This window comes from Vigna unguiculata, chromosome 10 (genome assembly GCF_037176805.1).
Source record: "Vigna unguiculata cultivar grain cowpea cultivar isolate G323 ecotype 2 chromosome 10, ASM3717680v1, whole genome shotgun sequence".
Lineage (NCBI taxonomy): Eukaryota > Viridiplantae > Streptophyta > Magnoliopsida > Fabales > Fabaceae > Vigna > Vigna unguiculata.
The window spans coordinates 45,697,134-45,720,182 of record NC_140801.1 but is presented as its reverse complement, the minus strand read 5'-3'; positions in this window follow the sequence as shown (position 1 = coordinate 45,720,182).

The following is a 23,049-nucleotide window of genomic DNA, read 5'->3' as shown; positions in this document are numbered from 1 at the left end:
TTTATCCAAATGTAATCAAATATTATTTTAGTAATAATTATGTTAAAGTCTATTATTAGTATTACGTGTTAAAACTATTTAGATCTAAATTGGTTAAGAAATTTAAAATAGATCTTTTTTTTTAATAAATCATATAAAGGAATCATATAATAAATCAAAGGTAGATTTTTTTAATTAGCATTGTATTAAATTTTAAACCCATCTTAAAACAATATTTTATTTTTAGGTAATTATGGTGAGTAATTTCCATAAAAAAGTTTAGGCCACCCTTTATTTTAGCCACAAACCGACCCATAATTTATTGAAAGAAAAAGTGATACCAAACTTTTTCAATGAATTAAAATTATAATATATACGAAAATTAGCAACATAATATGTGTTATAGGTTCATTTTGAATTATGAAACGTTTGGATTATGATATATAATTTACATTATAAGTTAATTGTGCAATGTTGAATTAAATTTAAATTTTATTTTTTGAAATGATATTAAAATCGGATAAAGTTTGTACTAGTTAAGTTTGTTAGATTTAATGTACCACATATTACGAGTTTTATATAGTTATGCATTCAAGATGTTTAGATGTTTAGTTAATAATGTGAGGAGTGTATTAAAAAGTTTGTTACCAAATATAAAATAAAATTATGATATATAACTGAATGTAAAATTTATTTTATAAATAACTTTAGTTTCTCTTTCTTATCAATCATATAACTTTTTTATATATTAATTAATTTAAAATTGTAATTTACATATAAAGTTTCAAATTAGATTTTTTTATTAAATATCGAAATCTTGTTTAAGGAATCCAAATATTAGTTATTTTCATAAAACTTAATATAAAAAATTTTACTTTTCAAATATATTTTAACATTTTCATATAGTAAAAACTAAATTGCTATACCCAACACAATCCATAATCTTAAAAGATACATTTTAAAACAATTCAATTTCCAAACATTTAATTTTTTGTAAATTTGAAATTCCATAAATGATTTGTAACTATAGATTGTATCTAACCACCAAATTGACATGAATGAACTTGTCTCTCTTTTCCACTACACTTGCCTCCACAATTAGATGGAAAATCTTATTCAGTTAAAGTAAGGTATCTTCAACTTATCATCACCACCATTCATTTTTATCAAATGATGTGTATAAATGTTGATCACACAAATTATTACCCTTAACCATTAAACAAAACCTAACCAATCCCCTCATCCTATAATTCCAATGTCAACACACAAATACCTTACTTTTGTCATAATATATCTAATATAGTGGTAATTAAATTCATCATTATGAACTTATAATTTATTTCATGAGTTAGAATGATTTGAAAGATGTCAAAAATACATATGGTTGATTAAGTATTTATATGATGAATTGATATGCTATGTAAAAACAAAAATGTGGATTAATTCACCCGAGAAAAGGGGCAAGAGAATTGTTTGAGATGTTCTAAAATTACAATTTTAAACCTAAAAACTATTTTATCACTTCTTCAATATTACTAAATAGAAATATGCTGTTAAAATTTTATATATTAACTATGGTATGGTAATATTGACAAATTTGTTTTATAGTAAAGATTGAATAAGTTAAAAATGTAAATATTTTAAAGTCTTAAATATTAAATAAATAAATAATTAATAAAATTTCGTAATGAAGTTTTTGATTAAGTTGATTGATAAAAAAAAATAAATAACGATTAATGACTGTATTATTTCAGTCGCAACTGGTTTTGTGATTTAATATTAAATTGATTTTTGTGATGGAAACTGTTTCGGTTGCTAATTTGTATTTGAACATTTCAAATATCGAAAAAAACAAATTGGTATGTATGAAAGCATTGATTCTTCTACTGAACTATTTCGATGGCTAAACACTTGTACATAAATACAACTAATATTATTTTTTCTATTTCTTTGCTACATTTTTATAAAACATATTTTTTGTTAAGTAACATAAAACATAGTTATGACATGTCAGTTTTATGATTATTTTTAATATTATTATTTATATAGTTTTTCGTGTCATGTCATTTTATGTTTACTGTTTATATTTATCATTCATGAAATGTTTAAGAGAATATTATTTTGAATTTAACGTGTTATATTATTATATTTTAGCATAAAATAAAAACAATTATATCCCTTTGAACTAAATCTTATAAATGTTAAGTTTGTTAATCAAAATTTCTCATAATTGTTATGTTTACTAAACAATGCTTTTTTATCAACAAAAACTTAATTTAAAAAAGTATCAATTTGAATATATGATATTAATTGTTAAATATATTCACAAGAATTAAAATTAAAGTTCAAACTACAATATATAATATATTTCAATCAAATAAAATTTAAAATCAACATATGCAATAAGTAATATTATGTTTAAGTATATGTGGTGGAAATATAATGTATGTGCTAGAAAGATAAGAAGATTATGATAGAACAGAGGTGTGGATATATGTATGGACTTAGAACAATCATAACAAACTCTATTTTATTTTTTATATAAATTATTTGTCTTCACTTATGTTATCATTGTCATGTGTCCTTGTCATCTTTCTCCTTGTACAACCTTCAAATGTAGGTATGACACTTTTTTTTCTGTCTTTTTTAGTTTTCATGGTTAGGGTTTGCTTCTTCATGTTTAGAGAGAGGGTGGGTTTGAAAATTCATTGTTTTTATTGTATCCTCACAATTTAGATAATAATTAATACAATTGTCATATCTTCATTCTTAGTATTGATATTTTATGTATTTCCATTTAAGACTTCTTTTGTCTTCGTTCATTGTTCCCCTTTATTCAATTAATTTTGTTCATCAAATTATTCATAATTAATTTGTTTTAATTTATGCTTTTACAAGAATGCTGCAAACCATATCCCATCACTACTAAACATATTCAATTTCAAACAAAATACATAAGTGTGTTAATTTTAAATCTTAAATATGTATAGATACATTAATATAAAAGTAATATATATATATATATATATATATATATATATATATATATGTATATATCACTTCTCAACGTAGAGTACTAACAAAATGGTAATTTGTTCTTGGGTCGGTCATGGATATGGATATGAGATTTTGTTTCATGGCATGATTTTTGTAGAGTTTTTTTTTATATAGGGTTAAATATGTTTGTAATTCCTAAATTTTGATTCAAAATTGATATTCATACTTATCCGAAATTTTGATATATTTTAGTCTTTATATTTTAAAATATGAATGGATATAGTCTTTTTAACTCAATTATGCTTAATTTTTTTTATGTGCTTGACAGATAAAAAAAAATTAACATGATTAAGTTAAAATGATCATATCCATCTATTTTTAAAATTTGAGAACCAAAATATATCAAAATTTTGGACAAAAATAATCTCAATTTCTCATCAAAATTCAGAAAGAAAAACATAATTAACTCTTTGATTTAAATTGGAATTTGTTGAAACCAAGATTAATGATCTTCATAATAGATATTAAACCATATGAGAGATGTACAACAAAACAAAAAACTCTTCCACCAATTAATGAAAAAGATATACTTTGTTTTATTTGAAATGCAACTTTCTTCTACTCCCAAACAAGATTAATGAAATAAAGTTTGAAAAAAGTACGACTTGGAAGTTTATAAAATTATAAATATCTATGTTTTGATGTACTATGATACTTTTATGCATCATGATTTTACCATTTTTTTATTCTTTGCTTGGACCAACGAATTCTTAAAAAAACATGTTCTTCATTACCAGATTTTTTTTGTATCAATATATTGTCATAAATTTTATATTTTTGTGATCTACGTTTGTTTTGTAAAAGTGAAAACAATAGTATAAAAAATCTTAAATAGGTGACCGATAATAAACTTAATCAGTCGCTAAAGGACATAACAAATCTTACTAATCATTAAACTTAATTATTCTCTAAATATTGCCAAAATAGCATTATCGCCATTGAAATTGTCAAATCAATCGTCTAATCTATCACTAACCAACACCTTCGAATGGTCACAAATTCAGTAAATAGAATTTAATCACTTAATTAATCAATCAATCTATTGCCAAATTGTAGTCACTAAACCAATTAGTCTCTAATTTAATCTTTGAGTAGTAGCCATTGATTCTCTCGTTTACCTTAAATTTGTTATAGTGATGGATACAATTTTTTTCTTTAAATTGGTTACTAATGAAATTAATTTATTAAATTTAACTACTCACAAATTAGTCATTATTACCTATTTTCTTATTGTCATGTAAGATTAAAATTTTGATTTGATATAACAAAATATTAGGATGTGTGGTTTTTAATACATAATTATAAAACAATTTTATACAAACTAGAGTAAAAATTTTTGTGTAAATTTTTATGAACCTTAAAAAGTTGAAATCAAGTGTTTTTTGTATAGTTTGAATAGACTAAGCCGCTTAAATATTAATATTAAGTTGGTATTAAGGGACAAACAAACACAAATGATGTTAAATATATATATATATATATATATATATATATATATATATATATATAATATTTATTATAATATGTATTCGAACTTAAATTAACTTGAACCTCGGAATATCTTATTTAATATCATCCGAATAATTTGGACGATTTAGAAGATTGAAAACTCACGAAAACAAATAAAGCACAGTGTTCGACTGAACTTATAAAATTAATTAGTATTTTGTGAGATATTTATAAAATAATATATTTTATTTATAAGATTTTATTATTTCTTTAAGATATAATATCTCATTATATAATAATTGATTATCTAATATATCCAAGATATACTATTTCATTTTCTTCAAATAACAAAATCTCTTTACTCATGGTTAAGGAAGTTTATAAATATAATTTTATAGTAAAATTTTGTAGTGTACGAGTGGTGTACTTAGCGATAAAGTTATGGGTTTTAAATTGGAATCAGTTTAGACAGAAAATTAAAAGAAGAGAGGTGAAGGTTAAAGGGATGAAGGTGCCATTTATGAGAATTTCTATTCTCATTTCCAAAACAAGAAACTTAACCATAATTCTACTTTTTTTTTTCTCTTCTCCTTCCCTTTCATCTTCTTCAAAGATTCCAAGTTCTCATCTCTAATTTTCTTATGCCTCCAATAGATCAAGTTATTAGTTACTTAACTAGTAAGAGTTGAAGTATTTTCTTTGACCAAGTTCTCTTAAAGGTTTTGAATGAAATTGTTTTAGGTTTTTGTGGGGAGAAATGGAAGTTCTAAATATTACATCTTATGGGTATTTAATATTTAAGACCTTTTTAGCTGATCAAGGTGCTATATTGACGTTTTGTTTCACCCTTTCTTTACATTTTCTAGTTTTTTTTTAGATCACAAGGAATATTAAGGTAAGTAAATCCAACTAGCATTTAAATTTTGTTTTAGACATGTATAACACATTTGGGTTGCATGTTGGCATATACGATTTTCATGTGTTGAAAATTTAAATTAAGTTGATGTAATTCTCAAATAGATGGCTTTTTATGATATGTGAATACATGGTTATTTTAATGATTGATGTGGATGCTAAATTATATATGATGTCTTCAAGCGTGTTTTGGATCATAAAAAGTTATAAGACTAAATGATTGGCAAGAAACATTTGCATCGATATATTGAAGCTGAGATGTTGAGTTTAAATTATAAGTGAGTTTGAATAAATTCATACAATGACTTTGAAAGTTGGAATTTTGGATATGTTTTGAGTGCTCATATTTTCATTGATCTTAGTAGTTAGATAACTTGTAGTCAATCATGATAAGGATGAAGTACGTATTTAGATATGTGTATCTATACAAACAAAAACAACACCAATCATTCCTTCATAAATTATGTGTATGCTATCAAAGGTTTGAATCAATGATTTCAATTGAAAAAGGAACTCATCAGTAAACTCAAATTTACTAACGAATTTTACCGATGAATTTTAAGATTTAAATTATCGATAAATATTTTTATCGGTAGTTAATCTATCGGTACCGATGAATATTTCCATGAATAATGTATCTGATGGTAAATTTCGTTAGTAAATTTCATCAATAGTTTAATGTATCTAACAGTCAATTTTTTCGGTAAATTTTGTCGGTAATTTATAATTTCTATTATAGATGGATATTTTTGTCAATAAATTCATTGGTAAAATGATCGAAAAAATTATCACCAAGTCTAATGAGATTTTATTTTTATATATTAAGGAGATATGGGTGATAAAAAGAAGAGAAGGACAAGGAAAGGAGGATGAGGAATATGAGGAGGGAAAAAAGAAATAGGAAGCGAAAGAGGAGGAGGAGGAGGCTAATAATGAGAGTGGTGCATCATTGAAGGTGGCGCGATGACAGCTCGATGATTGTGGTGGCTGAAGTTAAAGGAGAAAAGGAGGAGGAGGAGCACAAGGGGGTGGCAATGGACGTAGTGACAAAGGCAGTGGAAGCGAGGGGAGAAGGAGAGGAGGAAGAAGAAGAAACAAGGGAGAAAAAAAGGAAGATGAGGAGGAATTATACTCAATCATGACATTTACCAACATATTTTATCGATAGTCAGAATTTGTCATTAAGTACCAACGGATAATTACCGATGGGTAAGTGGTCATTGATAATTTCCAACGGTTTTCATGATTCGGTGGTGAAATTTATCAACGACCATTTTATTGACAAATATTTTGCCATTAGTAAACTTGAATCATTGATGAATTTTGTCTACTATCGACGAATTGTGTTTGTCAGTAATACACAATTTTCTTGTAGTAAAAGTACCACTTTAAGATGAAGATCTTATCTTTGTCTTCGTAATGAGCTTTTGAAGAATCAACACTTGCTTCTTATAAGATATTATGATAAGATTAAAAATATAAGAAACCATCCTTAAAAGTGCTCTCGCAAGTTCAAATTTGCATATATCTCGAAAGTTATTTACAAAAGGTGATGATGGCTATTTATAACCAAAGCCATCCAAATTTTACAATTAAAAGATACCTAAATGCACTTATAATGACATGTAAATGTTAGATCTAAATCTCTTAATGTGTTGGACAAAAATCAAAGAAGAAAAGGGATAAAAAAGAAAAGGAAAGGAAAATTTGAATTTCAAAAGTTTCTACATCTAGATAAAGGGTTAAGATCAATCTCATATTTTTCATTCTTGTGTAAAATTCCCTATGCTTGCCTCACATTGACTTCACATTGTTTCCTTTCATCTTCAATGAAAATGAGAAGGTATGAAATATTTGGCCATTTTTTCTTTACCTCATCCTTACACCTATGATTCTCTATTTGTACTCCTCTTGACCACACTATTTAATAATATTTGGGCTTGCAAAAGTCTAACTAAAGTCTATAATAAACATTACAAATTGTACTTAAATACAATAGTTTATTCTTAAAATTAGAAGACAAATTACTAGTAAGAAAAAAGTACAATGAAAGTAAATGTTAAACAATAACAATCAATGTAATTTTTTTTTTCTATAAATACAAATAATTTATTTTATTTACTAATAAAGATCTTTCCCATCCAAGCACTCATTGGGTATAATTTATACATATTTCCTTGGATTAAATTAATGTATCAAATGATATATTTACATTAAATTTGAGAAAATTTTGAACAAAATTCAAAATAAGTAATCAATATCTTATTGCATATATTCCTTAAGTGAGATAAGATAAAGACTGAGATTAAGGTTTCAAACCTTAGAGCTCATCACTCAAGTGATCAAGTATCACTCGGGCGAGGAGGGATAAGATAACTTAGTAGTTAGATGGAAGGGAAGAGAGAGAAAGATCGTGGGTTTAAATCCTCTATTAACAATTTGGAGAAATAAGTTTGGTTTGATGAGTTTAGAAGGGAAAGTGAGAGATGGGTTTAACTCCTCTACTAACAAAAAAACTAATAACTAACATTTGTCGATGACTTTTTATTTTTTATTTTTTATCAACAACAAAAAAATATTACTGGAATAAATATGATGCTTTATCCAAAAAGTTTATATACACAAAAAAATATAAATAATAAGCACAAACAGTACAATTTCTACTTCCCAATCATTGAGACTTTTCAATAAATAAACAAGTTCATTGTAAATCAAAATCACAACCTTGATTGTTTTTGTTATCATTCAAATAAATACAAATGAAGAATAATTAGGTTGGTGACAAGTATAAGTCCATTACAAATTGTATAAATAGAGGGTCTAAGTAAGGTAGTTTGTTACATTGATTGTTGCATTAATATTTGAACGTTCAGACCCTTTCTGACTTAAGTATCAGAGTACCTTTTGTAGGTGTCATCCCAGCACTACTACGTGAACAAGAGTTTTATACTATCAAACGAACTAAGGATAACCACAAGCAAACAGAGTTAAGGGGAGTGAAGAATTGAATTATCTGGGAGTTGTTGGTACTTGACTAGCTAGTTTCAACAATACTACTGTGATTGTTACAAATGTACGAGATCAAGTGATTTCTTGGTCCTCCACAGGTACTTGTGGATTCAAGGGTACACAAAGGGGAACACCTTTTGTCGCTCAAACCGCACTAGAAAATGTTATTTGAACAATATAAATCAAGGCATACAACAAACAAAAATCATGATAAAAGGGTCTGACCTCGTAGGAGATACAACATTAAAAGATATTCGTACTAAGTGGTATAATATTAAATTTTATACGAGATATAACTATTATGTCACATAATAGATATAGGTCTCCTAAAAAAACATATAAAACTAAAAATAAACATGAAAAATAGTTCAACAGAAAAAAATAAAATAAAACAAGTCAAGAGTTTGATCAAAATAATTACTATGTTTCAAGAAAAATTAAGATTTTGTAGTATATATATTATTTTACTATGTTGTATATTATTTTATTTTCAATGTGAAGTTACAAAATGTTGCTCTCAAACTTGATATATAGCATGATGGTGATGAAGGTAGTCTACTATGAACCATGGAAAGGAATGCATGTGACTTATATTGGATTTGTCTCCTCAAATAACAAGAATAGTGTTTTGAGTACCTTGTTAGAGTGGGATGTGACATGTATGACCATCATAAACTGAAGCAATGTCATAACATGTTTACACCATGATTGCATAATAAATAGCTAAAGTTTGCAAAGCTGACACATTTATTTCTTGTGTCCATTTAGACAGATGAGAAAGGGTATTGGGTGGTAATTTTGGTCATCATCATTATTTTTCTTACAGATTATTAGACAAGAATGATATGCATTGGCACATGCCACCAATTTATTGAAAATCTATAAGAACACATACATAAAGTTAAAGTTGGGAAAAATACAAAGATACAACTAATTAAATCCAAAATAAGTCCACAAGATAAGGCTATGACAAACATAATAATGTGACATTGTTTCTTAAGTAAGAGGTCACCTTTACACTATTTTAGTGAATCATTTTCTTAGTTGTCAATTAGCACAACTTATGACAATCATTTACTTGTTTGGATTGAGTAGAGGTATTATTTAATGATATTTTTTGTTTCAAGAAAAAAATATAAAATTCTTTTATTATGTACTAGTTTATGTATATACTATTCGTCAAATCCTAGAATATTAAATGAGTTTACGAAATTTATGTAGTTTACATCACCTAATTGAATAAGACTTTATTCTATAGACTAAGGAACAAATTTTGAAAAAAATAAGTTACTTACTTCAAGAATGACTTATTATTAGATTGAATAAAAATATTCTTTGGTGATCAATATTCTTTACTTCACGAGAAAAAAAAAATTCAAATATCCTACTATTCCTTTTGTACTTTGTAATTTCTAACTAAAAAAATATTTTCTTTTTAACTTCTAATTCATTCATATGTATATTGTGATTCACTTGTCAAAATCCTAGATATAATTTACGTTGTTGGAATTAATTAATAAAATTAATTTAATTATGGAATTCATGCAAAATATAATAATAGATTCAAATGTAATTTAATAAAATATAAAAATCTGTAAATTTATAATAAAATAAAATAAAAATCGAAATGATGGAAGTTAGTTAATAAAAGGATTTAGGTTTTGGTTCTAATTATAAGATTTCTCACGGTTAACCATCACATAATGCGTAAAAAAAAGACAAAAAAGAAATGTTGTGCAAAGGAGGTTGGAGAATTAAAAAAATGATAAAATGTATTATTATTGGATCTTTCATCGATGAAGTTTATCGAAGGTTATCAATATTATGATTTATGTAGAATTATAAATCTTAAAATCTATAAATTAGTTTTCTGAAATTGAATTGGAAATATAGGAAAACTATAATATCAGTATTAATGTCAGTACAACATATTTTCTATCACATATCAATGTCCAATTGCATAAATTTCATCATTTTCAGTTCTTGTGTTTAGAAAGTTTAACCGTTTGATGAGGAAAACTTTATTACATATATTAGGAATGTTGTTATTAGGATAATCAATTTTATCTAGAAAAATATTAAAATTAATGTATTATTAATCTTTGGGTTAAATATATTTTTGTCACTTAATTTTCAGTAAATTTTGAAATTAGTACATTTTGAAACTTTGGACCAATTTAGTCATTTATCTTTCGAAATACGTGAATTTAATTTTTTTAATCAAATTTTGTTAAGTTTATTTGACATTTCAAGCACGTTTCATAATAGTATTTGACTTAACATTAAAACAAAAAGTGTCAAACAATATAAACAACTCAAATACAATCCTGAAATGCATAAAAAACATCAAATAAACTTAACAAAATTTGATTAAAAGGACTAAATCCACGTATTTTAAAAGATGAATGACTAAATTGGTCAAAAATTTCGAAATGGACTAATTCCAAAATTCACTAAAAGTTAAGGGACCAAAAACATATTTAATTCTTAATCTTTCTCTTTTTTCACTCCTTTTCATATACTTCCTCTCGTAAATGAGTTGAAGCACTTTCAACGCTCCATTTATATTTTTTTTATGATATAAAAAGTACTTACTCTAAAATATGATTTACTTATTTGATTATGTTATTCAATATAATAAAATTTTTAAATAATGATTTATTTTAGTGACCTAATATATGTATGGAGATCAATTTTTTGATTAAAGACCATTATTTTTTATAGTCAAAATCTTGATAACCAATGTTAGTGACCAATTTGAAAATCAATTCATAAAATAAACTATTTTAATTACTAATTTAGAGACTAATTATAATTTTTTTTTTATAATAAAAACTATTTTAGTTATCAATATTTTTTAGTTTATAAAAATTGATATTTAAATTGATACTATAGTGACTACTTATTTTTATAGTTACTAAAATTATTGATTATTTAAGAATTTTTTTATAGTGATAATGAAAATACTCCAAGAAAAAAATTCAAATATAATTCTCTTAGCATTCGAAATCTGAAAATTATTATCCTTTTGATTTATGTGAATCACTCGTCAAATTAAGTATACAATTATCTCTATATAACTCATATTCTACACTAGCTAATAGGTATAAAAAGATTTTATACAATTTATGTTACATTACCTAGAGTAAGACTTTATTGAAATTATATTTTATAGATTAAGGAACCAATTATGATAAACAATCTTCAAGTGAGACGAATTTGAGGATAAATTCTCTTTAAGAAAGAGGGTATGATAGAATTCTATCTCCTAAACTTCAAGTGGTACGAATTTGAAGACAAATTCTCTCCAAAAATGAGGTAATGATAGAAGATTATCCAAAGATTACATATAAGAAGAACTTGAAGATGAACCTTTGGGTTTTCTTTTAGAAATTAGTTATGTTCTATGCTTTTGGGCTTTGAATTTTCTTTTATGGGCTTAGGTTTGCTTAAACTTATGTGCATTTAAATAGAGGTATCAAAAACTGATGTGATACTTCTAGTCATATATTGAATTTGATTTCATTAAAGAGATGATTATCTTTGTTCTTGACTTAGGGCTCCGTTTCTTATCAAAATTAACATCTTTGTGGCGAATCTTCACTTGACTTATCAATTTTCCAGATTTATTTGTGTCGTGCCTCTTGAGGATTCAAATTCAGAAATGATCATATTTTTTCTTGTATAAAATCGTATCAGGTAAAATATGAAATCAAGTATATATATATATATATATATATATATATATATATATATATGAGAAGATGCGAGATTAATGAAAAATACGATAAATCACATAAAGAATTGATATTATTTTCGACCTAAAATCATAAGAAAATAAATTTATGAATATTTATGAATTTAAAAATATTATTTTTTTTATTTTTATCAGACGTGGGACTTTTACTCGATCTTGAATTCCTAAAGTATAACTATTTATAAATTAAATAGAATGAAAAATAAAATTAAAAAATACAATAGAGGAGATAGAGGAGGGACTAGAATTGAGTGAAAATAATTGAATTGATGAAAGGAAGAAGGCCTCGCGAGCCGACAAACATTTGAACTGACAATGATATGATATCTGCAAAAACGTTATCTTGTACGCTCACACTTCCCTTTCACAAACACTATAAATCACAATTTTTCCAAACTTTCCCTTTTTCTTTTTATCAAATTTATATTCATCATTTTCTTCTTCCGAATAAAAAATGGATAATAATTAAAATATTAAAAATATTCAACAAAATTCATTAACAAATGTAATGACCGCAAAATTGAAAAATACTATCAAATGAAAACGTTAATGGAGATACAATGATAACCTATCAATTATTCTGTAAATTGGTATCTAAAATTTTTTAATAATTAAAATTAATTATTAATGAAATTTTTTTGTATTATATTTTAAAAAACGTGAGAAACATTAGTACAATTTAAGGGAAAAAAATGTTGTAGGGTCATATCTTATGTAGGATTAATTTTATGGATAACTATTGTTTTTTATGAGTGAATATTTTTTAATGTTATTGTACTTATTTTGTATATCTGACTTTAGGCTATCAGAAAGTACTAATAATATTATTCTCGTTAAAGATAAATAGTGACAGATTCATAATGTATAAATATGAAGTTAAAAGTACGAAATTCGTTTGAAAAATTCGTGTTCATTCCATAGCCATATACAATTTCCACTCCTTTGCATGCAAATAGGATGAAACAAAAATGTGTATGAAGAAAGATTAATATGTTTAGGAATTTTTTGTTGCAACTTGTACTGAAAACTAGTGTTAGATTTTCATATATACAATTGTAAGAATAATTTGGTAAGGCATGAAATAACACACTCTTTAAAGAACTTCACTGCAACCCAAAACCTATTCGACAACAATGCATCAAAAAATCTTCACAATTGATAGACTATGACAATTGTCGTTGACAAAGAGATTCAATGATAATTACCACTCATGCTCTACATTTTTATGTAAAAGCGACAGATTAGTTTTCTTCCTAAAAACAATATAGGACTAAATATGTTTAGTATTAAACTTAATTAATTTAAAATTCACTTTTGTCTCAAAGATATAATATAATCTCAAACTTGAATACGAAATTAAATGTTTTTTCCTTTGTTTTCGGAACTCATCTTTATCTTTAAGAAACATTATTAGGATCTATCACCTCCTTTCTTGAAAGATGCCTCAAAAGATTAATGGATAAAGAATATTTAAACTTTTCTTGTCCTATACTCCTAAGTCGATGTCTAAGGAGAATGAGAGTTCATCTCCTAATAAAGGGTTAAGGAAAATTGTTTTTGTTTTCATGAGACAACACCAATATTTAGATCCCAAATTTGTCAGGTGACATTGTTATGGTCAATCACTGCATTTGAGATATTGCTCGTTTTAAAGCTTAAAACTCCGTCACAGTTTTGTTCTTTAAAAAAAAAGTATTTAAATTTTTTTTATAAACAATGTGAGACTGTTAGGTATACTCGAACACTATAAGTAAATTATATATATATATATATATATATATATATATATATATATATATATATATATATATATATATATATATATAATTGTTGTTTTGCATATACAGGAGGGGCAAGCGTGCATAAAGGTGTGGTGGATATAACACAGATAACGTCCTCTCACACTTATATTCATATATTCGTGGTTGTTTCCTTCATCTGAATCTTTATCTTATCCCCAACAAAGCGTGGACCCATATTTGCATGCAAATGCTCTTCTCTTACATCTTTCCATTTCATTTTTCTGTTACTTTTTACGCACTGTTCTCAGTTCTTCTGAATTTCCTCTCACAAGCTTGTTATCTATGATTACTATTAGTTAATTCCTGTTCATGTGATCTTAGATGGAAAATGAAGTTCTCGGTAAGAATCTAAGTATGAGTCTAAATCCCATGTTAAATAAAGATGAGAAAGTAGAGTACTATATAAGAATAAAAATCCATAAATCTATTGTCTTAAGATTTTAGATTGAGAGTGATGTTAATGTCTTATGTGGTTGAGCTCAGGTCTCATTAGTATTAGTTCTCTCCAGTAAAATCACTCTGTAAACCTAACCGTCATTTATAAGTTCAGAGTTTAAAGGTTAAGTTGAACAAACTGGTAAAGAGGATTGAAGAATAATTAATTAACACTTAATAGCTCTGATATCAGCATTTGTTTTATTTTTTGACAGAAGCAATGTTTTGTTTATGTTTAGAGACAAAAATATAGAGAAGAAGCCTCCACTAAATCTGATCTATCATATTTTTTTATTGGAAATCAAATGTTAATATAATATTCTGTCAACAATGTAATGAATAAAAAAATGCATCTCCTCAAAGTGATAATATAAATAATATATATTATTGTTATATTTGATGACTGTTATCAAAATTTATCTCCCTCTTACAGCGGTAATATAGTAGTTAAATTATAAACTTTTATACTGTTACATTTAAATTCAAAATTAGACCTATTTTATTTTAGGCTTAAATGGTTTTTGTCCTAGTTTTGGACGACTTTTTTCACTTTGGTCTTACTTTTGAAAATGTTTTCAGTTTGGTCCTACCTTTCGTAATTTGTTTTCAATCGACTCCTTTTCGTTAACTCCGTCTAAATCGTTAACGGAATAGTGTCAGCATGGTGATTTTGTGTGACGTGGATACTATTCAGTGACATGTCCGTTTGCACTGTCATAGCCCAGATTTTAAATTGAAATTTAGGGTTTGTGTTCATTGTGGTTTATGGTTTCATTAAAGTTCAGCTGAAAACCAATGTCTCGTGGGGCATCTTCATCTTCTTGCAATAGCTGGGTTCACCGAACATGCAATTCCTGTCATGGTGATTCTAGGGTTTCAGGCTCACCCACAATTTGCGATTGCGGAGACATTGCAGTGGTGCGCACAGCTAGAACTACACAGAACTTGGGTAAACCCAATCAATACTGACCAAAAATAATACCCTAAAGCAGGACATACCTCCGCGATGAAAACGTTTTTCCCTCCGCAACGATTGTCCAAAGATGAGCGACGAACTGAGAAGACAGAAATTGATCCGAAAGGCCAAATTCCAGAATTTCAAAGAGCGACGACAAAGTCCCCAATTCGACCCCCAAATCCACAATTCTACATAAACAACCCTAAACCTAATTTAATCCAACTTAAACCCTAAAATGAATCTGCAATTTCAGTTAAATGGTCAGCACAGTGCAAACGGACACGTCACTGAACAGTATCCACGTCACACAAAATCACCACGCTGACACTGTTTCGTTAACGATTTAGACGGAGTTAACGAAAAGGAGTCTATTGAAAACAAATTACGAAAAGTAGGACCAAACTGAAAACATTTTAAAAAATAAGACCAAAGTGAAAAAAGTCGTCCAAAACTAGAACCAAAAGACCATTTAAACCTTTATTTTAAGTTCCAAACGATCTTAGTGTATTTAAAATATCGTTGTTATGGTTATACTACCGTCTTCAAGTCTTAATTAAACTCATTTTTTTGTTAATTTTACTCATCAAAAGAGTATAATACAATAATGTTAATTTATACAAATTAATCATTTTGTATTGGATATGAATTTTGTTTTTGTTTACTCTCACTCGAAACTATTTTTTACACAAATAACTTTCCTATTGCTATATCATATTCATGAAAGAGATAGTGTGATAAATAAAATTAAACCTTCTTAAGTGTTTATATTAAAAAGATAAACTAATTGTAAATATAAGTAGTTTTGAAAATATTTTTTATAATTTTCTAGATAAAAATAAAAAATAGAAAATAACTTATATGTGTAAAAAAAATTGCACTTATTTAATCATAAATAAATTTATTGACTTTTATGAAAATGATTTGATGTAAGAGGAAAGGAAAGAGTAATTTGTTCTAAGAATATTAGTGGTTTAAATAAGATAAAATATAAACATTTTATCAGTTAATTTAAAAAGTTATAAGTAGAAAATTTTAACTGTTCAAATAATTTCTATTATAAATAAAAAATTATATTTAGTTTGTGAATTCAAATATAAATCAGTCTTTAATATTAGTTATTAATGTTTTACTAAGGATTTTGTCCTTAAAAGTTATGTTGATGATATTGATCACTAAGTAATTCTTTACCAATTATATTGACGACTTCATGTAATATTTTATTTATTATGATTTTTTTAATTTGGTTTATTAATACATTATATACTTCGTATCCATCTCTACACTAATTTCTTTTCGATTTAGTGTATTACTATGTAAAAAGAAAGGAAAACACTCGAATTATGAGACCCTTTATTAAATCGATAGACTTCTTCTTAAAATAATTATGAATTAATCTATTAATTTATAAAATGTTTTTGTTTTATTCTAAACCAGCTTACACACATGCACTGTTGCGTCTGTATGTATGTATTTTTTAAATATACTTGATATTATGTTAGTTGGTGATGATAATGTAATGTTATTGAGTTAATATATAAAAAATTATATTTATTAAAAATAAAGTGAAATATATCAGAAAAGATGAAAGAATAATTGTTGATAAATAGAGGAAAAGAGAATAGCAGAGATAGATGATTTTATAAAAAAGTTTATAAAAGTAACGGTCAATTTTTAAAAATTTAATAAATAATTATATTTTAAAAAATAAAATCGGTATTTTAAAATATAAACACAAAAGAGACGATTTTTTTATATATTGTTATACATAACTAGCGGCCAAATTTAAATGAAAAATAAAACAATTGATAAGCTATTAACTATTGTACCAACTAGAGAACACATTAATGCACCAAGCACAGAAGATATGATAAGGAATCATGTCCGATTAAAGAAGATACCCACATTTTTGTTATTATATTTTTTGTATTGAATTGAATATGAAACTTAGTTCAGAGATTAATAAGACGATGAAATTGAAGAATTTAGAAATTCTTTTACAAAATTAAATATTTAAAGAAATTATTTTACAATGAATTAAAAATTCGTAATATCAATAACTATTTGTTTACAAAAATACGATACAGATTAAGGAAATATAATGTGAAAATGTAAAAATAAAATCCAGTTTAAAAATCAATTTTCTTATTTACACAATTTCGAAATTTATTTTTAATCATGTACATAATTATTAGAATTATTATGATAATTATTATAGGAGATATACAAAAAATAGTATTTTCTTATACGAATTATTATAAATTAGTATCGTTTAAAATAATTCTTTACAAAAAATAATTGTTACATTTGTGAATATCTTAATTATTATATTTGTTAAATAAGTAATTTAAATTATATAAAATATTTTTTAAATAAGGTCGTATTAGACATTGGTATGAACTTTGACATTTCAGTTATGTTGACACTCTAAAACTCATCAATCATATGTCATTGACATGAAAATTCACTAAAAAGAACAAATAAAATAATATAAAAACATGGGGAATCATACTAATTCTATGATAAAAATTACACTTTATGTACCATACACAAATTATACCTGTTGTGAACAAAATCTAAATAAGTACATTGAGGTAAAACGTTAAACCACATATTATTTCAATGAATCAAAACTATTAGCAATATAATTTTACTCAAAAAAACATGAGAAACTTTGAAATGCATGTTTAATAATTGATGTCATTTCCCTCTAAAACTCTAAAGAACCACTCATTAATATGAAAAATCATGATAAATTAAAGAAAAATTATTATCCAACAAAAGACTCTGAAAATTTTCCCTCCAAGTATGCTTCAAAGTATAAATGACCTTCATAAACTTAGTATAAATAAAAGTTTGCACTTGTAAAAAAGCTAAAAACTCCTCACATATTCACCCTGACTTCCTCTAAACATATTAACACATGAAGTTTAATAAAACAATCCTCCTAGTTTCAACGCAAAAAAATCAAAGACAATATTATTTATATGTTTATTAGATTTATTTCCAATCACACACATTAATTCCTTATTTTAAAAAATAGTAGAAGGAAAAATAAGTAGATCTTGAAATTTAATCATCTCTAAATCATCTAGCATATAAAATAGTTTCACTACTTTTTTAAATTCCTATATTTTTCTATAAAATTTTCCCAATAAAAATTAAAAAGAAAACTATTTCAAAAGTTATAAAAGATGGTTTTACTAATAAATTTTTCATATTTTTCTTTATTTTAAATAATTATTGCTTAATATATATATATATATATATATATATATATATATATATATATTGTAAATAATTGTTTTAATATTTTTTACATAAATATTTTTCTAAAAAGGATTTTTTTTCAAACCAATTGCTTTTCTAAAACAATTACTTTTAAAATCCCCAAAATTATAAATTCTATTTCTTTTTTAAATAAAAAGAAAAAAAAAATTCAAAATTCTGCCATGGTATTCCGGTCAAACTTCTCGTAATGAATCAGTATAATAAATCATTCTATTTAACTGATTTTTCAATATATTGGATTTTGGAATAAAAAATAAAAGTATGGTGGAAAACAATTATGAATTTAGTACTGTATTTAGAAAGAATATTCTCAAATAGAAACTCATGTAAATAAAAAAAAAATGTGGCACGAAATAAAAGGAAGAGAAGTGTAGTGACATCATTAGATTAGGTTTAGGGTTGAAGAAATGAGATGATTTATAATTTTTTTTTGTGGTGTTGGATGTTGGATAATAAATGCATGTCTGAGTGTGGTCCCCTTCATTGGTTTGTTCTCTCTTACATTGGCATGTGTTGTGTCAGTGTCCACACACGTTTTGGTTGCCACATAAACCTAAGTACTTTCACATAAATGGCATATGTCATCTTCACTCACCTCACAACCTCACAACGCAACCACTGCCACATAAATACTCACATGCCATCCTCTTCATCCATTTCAACAACTTTTAAATTTACTTCAAACAAGATTAACTTAGACATCACATTCTAACTATTCCTCCATCATTTATCGTCATATAAAAATTTATTAAAAAATTATATTTTATCAAATATATATATATATATATATATTATAAAAAATATTGAGATAAAATATTAAACTACATATATTATTTTATTACGAATAAAAATTAAATTAGTTATTTATCAAAACAATAATTTTTTTAACTTTCATTTATTCATTATTTTTTTTCTCTTCTCAAACATCACTCAACAATATAGAAAAGTAGATTTTACTTGACGAGCCAGCCTCTTAACCTGCTAACCCGACTATAATTAAGTAGGTTAGACTACATTTTTGAACCTGTGAACCCGATGTAGTCTAGTCTGCCTAGTTCGTCAACCAACATATCTACGGAACGGATTGGGTTAGCCCGTCAACCTGTGAATAAATAAAAATCTTTATACTTCAACCTTTGTTTGATTGTCACACAACACTAAGAGAGTTACACGTACACAAACGAAGCAAATCACTATGAAATTCGGTGGTGCCATTGTGTTCCTCTTCTCTTTTCATCTTCACTACAAACCAGTCGTTCTTATTCTTTACTGTGAAATCAATGCACTTCACTGTGTTCTTCTTCTCCTCTCGTCTTCATTGTGAAATCTTGTCGTTCTTCTTCTTTATTGCAAAATCGCATGCAAATCATGTCACTTTCATTCTTCTCCAATGACCGTGGGTGTGCCTCTCCTCCCTCATTATTTTGATTGTTCATCCTCTCAGTCCGTAATAGCTTGATGAATCATGATTGGTTTAATTTATTTTTATTGTTTCCGAGCCTATGTGAGGCTTTACTTGTTCTATGTTTTCAATTCTTGAATTTTTTTTTTTTGTGTTTTGCCCTTATTTTCTCCTTCTTTGATTAGGGTTCCTTTGCATTGTCTTCCTTTTTGGTTTTAGCAATTGATTTTTTTTTGCCTTGATTTTCTCATTCTCTCATTAGGGTTTCTTTGCACAAATTTTGTTGTGATTTTCTCCTTCTTTGATTAGGGTTTTTTTGCATTGTTTTGTGTAAGATTTTTTGTGCAAGAAAAAAAATTCAAAATTGACGGATCAACTCGCCAACCTACTAACCTATTTTTAAGTAACAGATCAATCTAACTCGATTCACTTTTAACATGTCAACGGTTCGGGATAAAACACACCAAATTGGTCCATTTTGCCATACTTTCTAAACAAAACCTTCATCATTTTTCTTTTCATCTCCTTCATTTTCCTTGTTACATCAAACAACCGCAACAAAATGTTTTAAACCAACCACATTTCATGCATTACTACAAACCAGTCGTTCTTATTCTTTACTGTGAAATCAATGCACTTCACTGTGTTCTTCTTCTCCTCTCGTCTTCATTGTGAAATCTTGTCGTTCTTCTTCTTTATTGCAAAATCGCATGCAAATCATGTCACTTTCATTCTTCTCCAATGACCGTGGGTGTGCCTCTCCTCCCTCATTTTATTTTGATTGTTCATCCTCTCAGTTCGTAATAGCTTGATGAATCATGATTGGTTTAATCTATTTTTATTGTTTTCGAGCCTATGTGAGGCTTTACTTGTTCTATGTTTTCAATCCTTGAATTTTTTTTTGTGTTTTGCCCTTATTTTCTCCTTCTTTGATTAGGGTTCCTTTGCATTGTCTTCCTTTTTGGTTTTAGCAATTGATTTTTTTTTTTGCCTTGATTTTCTCATTCTCTCATTAGGGTTTCTTTGCACATATTTTGTTGTGATTTTCTCCTTCTTTGATTAGGGTTTTTTTGCATTATTTTGTGTAAGATTTTCTGTGCAAGAAACAAAATTCAAAATTGACGGATCAACTCACCAACCTACTAACCTATTTTTAAGTAACAGATCAATCCAACTCGATTCACTTTTAACATGTCTTCGGGATAAAACACACCAGATTGGTCTGTTTTGCCATACTTTCTAAACAAAACCTCTATCATTTTTCTTTTCATCTCCTTCATTTTCCTTGTTACATCAAACAACCGCAACAAAATGTTTTAAACCAACCACATTTCATGCATTACTATACTATGTTAAATTAGTGATATGTGTAGGTAATGTTTGTAAGACAATAATAATTGACAGCTATAAGATTGATAAAAAAATGTAGGGACTAAAGAGGAATTTAATTTAATGAAAAGACAAGGTACTAAGACCAATAATAGAAACAATATTGAGAAATTGCAAGTTAATATCTCATGGAAACAATGATATAAAATCATATACTGAGTAACTATCATGTCAAATAATTTTTATGAATCTTCTGTCGTTCTGTTGTCCCTGACAATAATATCTAACTACGAGGACTAGAAATAAATAAATAAACATATACAGTAGTGAATTTTATGAATATTGCTAAACACAAATGCTCAATGTTCCAGATGTTATTAGTCCTTATCTTTTGCTATAAATAATTTGTAATAATATCATATGATTAAAAATAGTCAAATTTTTGTTTGGAGACTAGGAATAAAATTAGAAATAAAAAAAATAACTCAATTTTAAGAAAATAGTATATGGAAACAAGGTAATTAATATTGCCGTAAACAAATAAAAAGTGGTATATAATGCAAGCTTGTCTTTGATATTGGATTGTGCAGAACTATAGGGAAATACCAGTTAACGTAATTTTAAGTAACTCTTGTCATACGTTTGGTTCCATATTAAAAATTATTTCCTATCCGGTAAGAATTCCATGTTTAATTAAGTTTTTTTTTTTTTTAAGAAAGGTGCCAACAATAATTTTCCTTTACTTTTTCTTATATAAAATAATATAGTGTGAAGATGAATTTGTGTAGATTTGAATAGATGGATATGTGTGTTTTTTTTAGTAAATTTAGAAAATAAAGTGAGTGGATTTGAAAATGAATTTTGTGAGAGTTAGTGAGTGATTTGAGTGATGTGATAAATTAAGAAAAAACTTTTAATAAATAAAATTTGAAGATTACTAAAATACCCTTGATGGTAAAAATATATGAAATGATTTTTTATTAGTTAAAAATACTAAATTTTAAAAAATATTATTTAATAATTTTTAATAAAAAAATTAATAAAAACATAAATTACATTAAATTATTATTATTATTTTTACAATAATTACTATTATTTGAAATATTATTATTAATTATTATATATATTATTTTTATAATTTATTGTTATATTTAATTACTATATATATTATTTATTATGATTTAATTATATATATAATTTAATATATTAATATTATATATTTAATTATTATACATATTTATATATATATATATATATTTATTATTATTATTAATTATTATATATATATATATATATATATATATATTATTACAACACATTACTCAACACACACAACACTGGTTACGTAACCGATGTCACTCTTCACACTGCACCAGCACCGGTTACGTAATCGGTGCCACAAACACATACATCATTGCACCAGTATGTAACCGATGCGCAATCCCTCACATGCATTCACACCCCAACCCATCTCCTTCACTCACATGCCCACACCAACACCGGTTCACTTCCTTCACACCAGTGCATGCCATTACATAACACCACCACCACTGGTTCACTCCACCCACACCAGTGCATCACCACTCACCTTAGAACAATGAGAGACAAGCATGGTAATGTCCACCTCCAAACCTTCCAAGAACATTCACAATCACACACGCACACAACA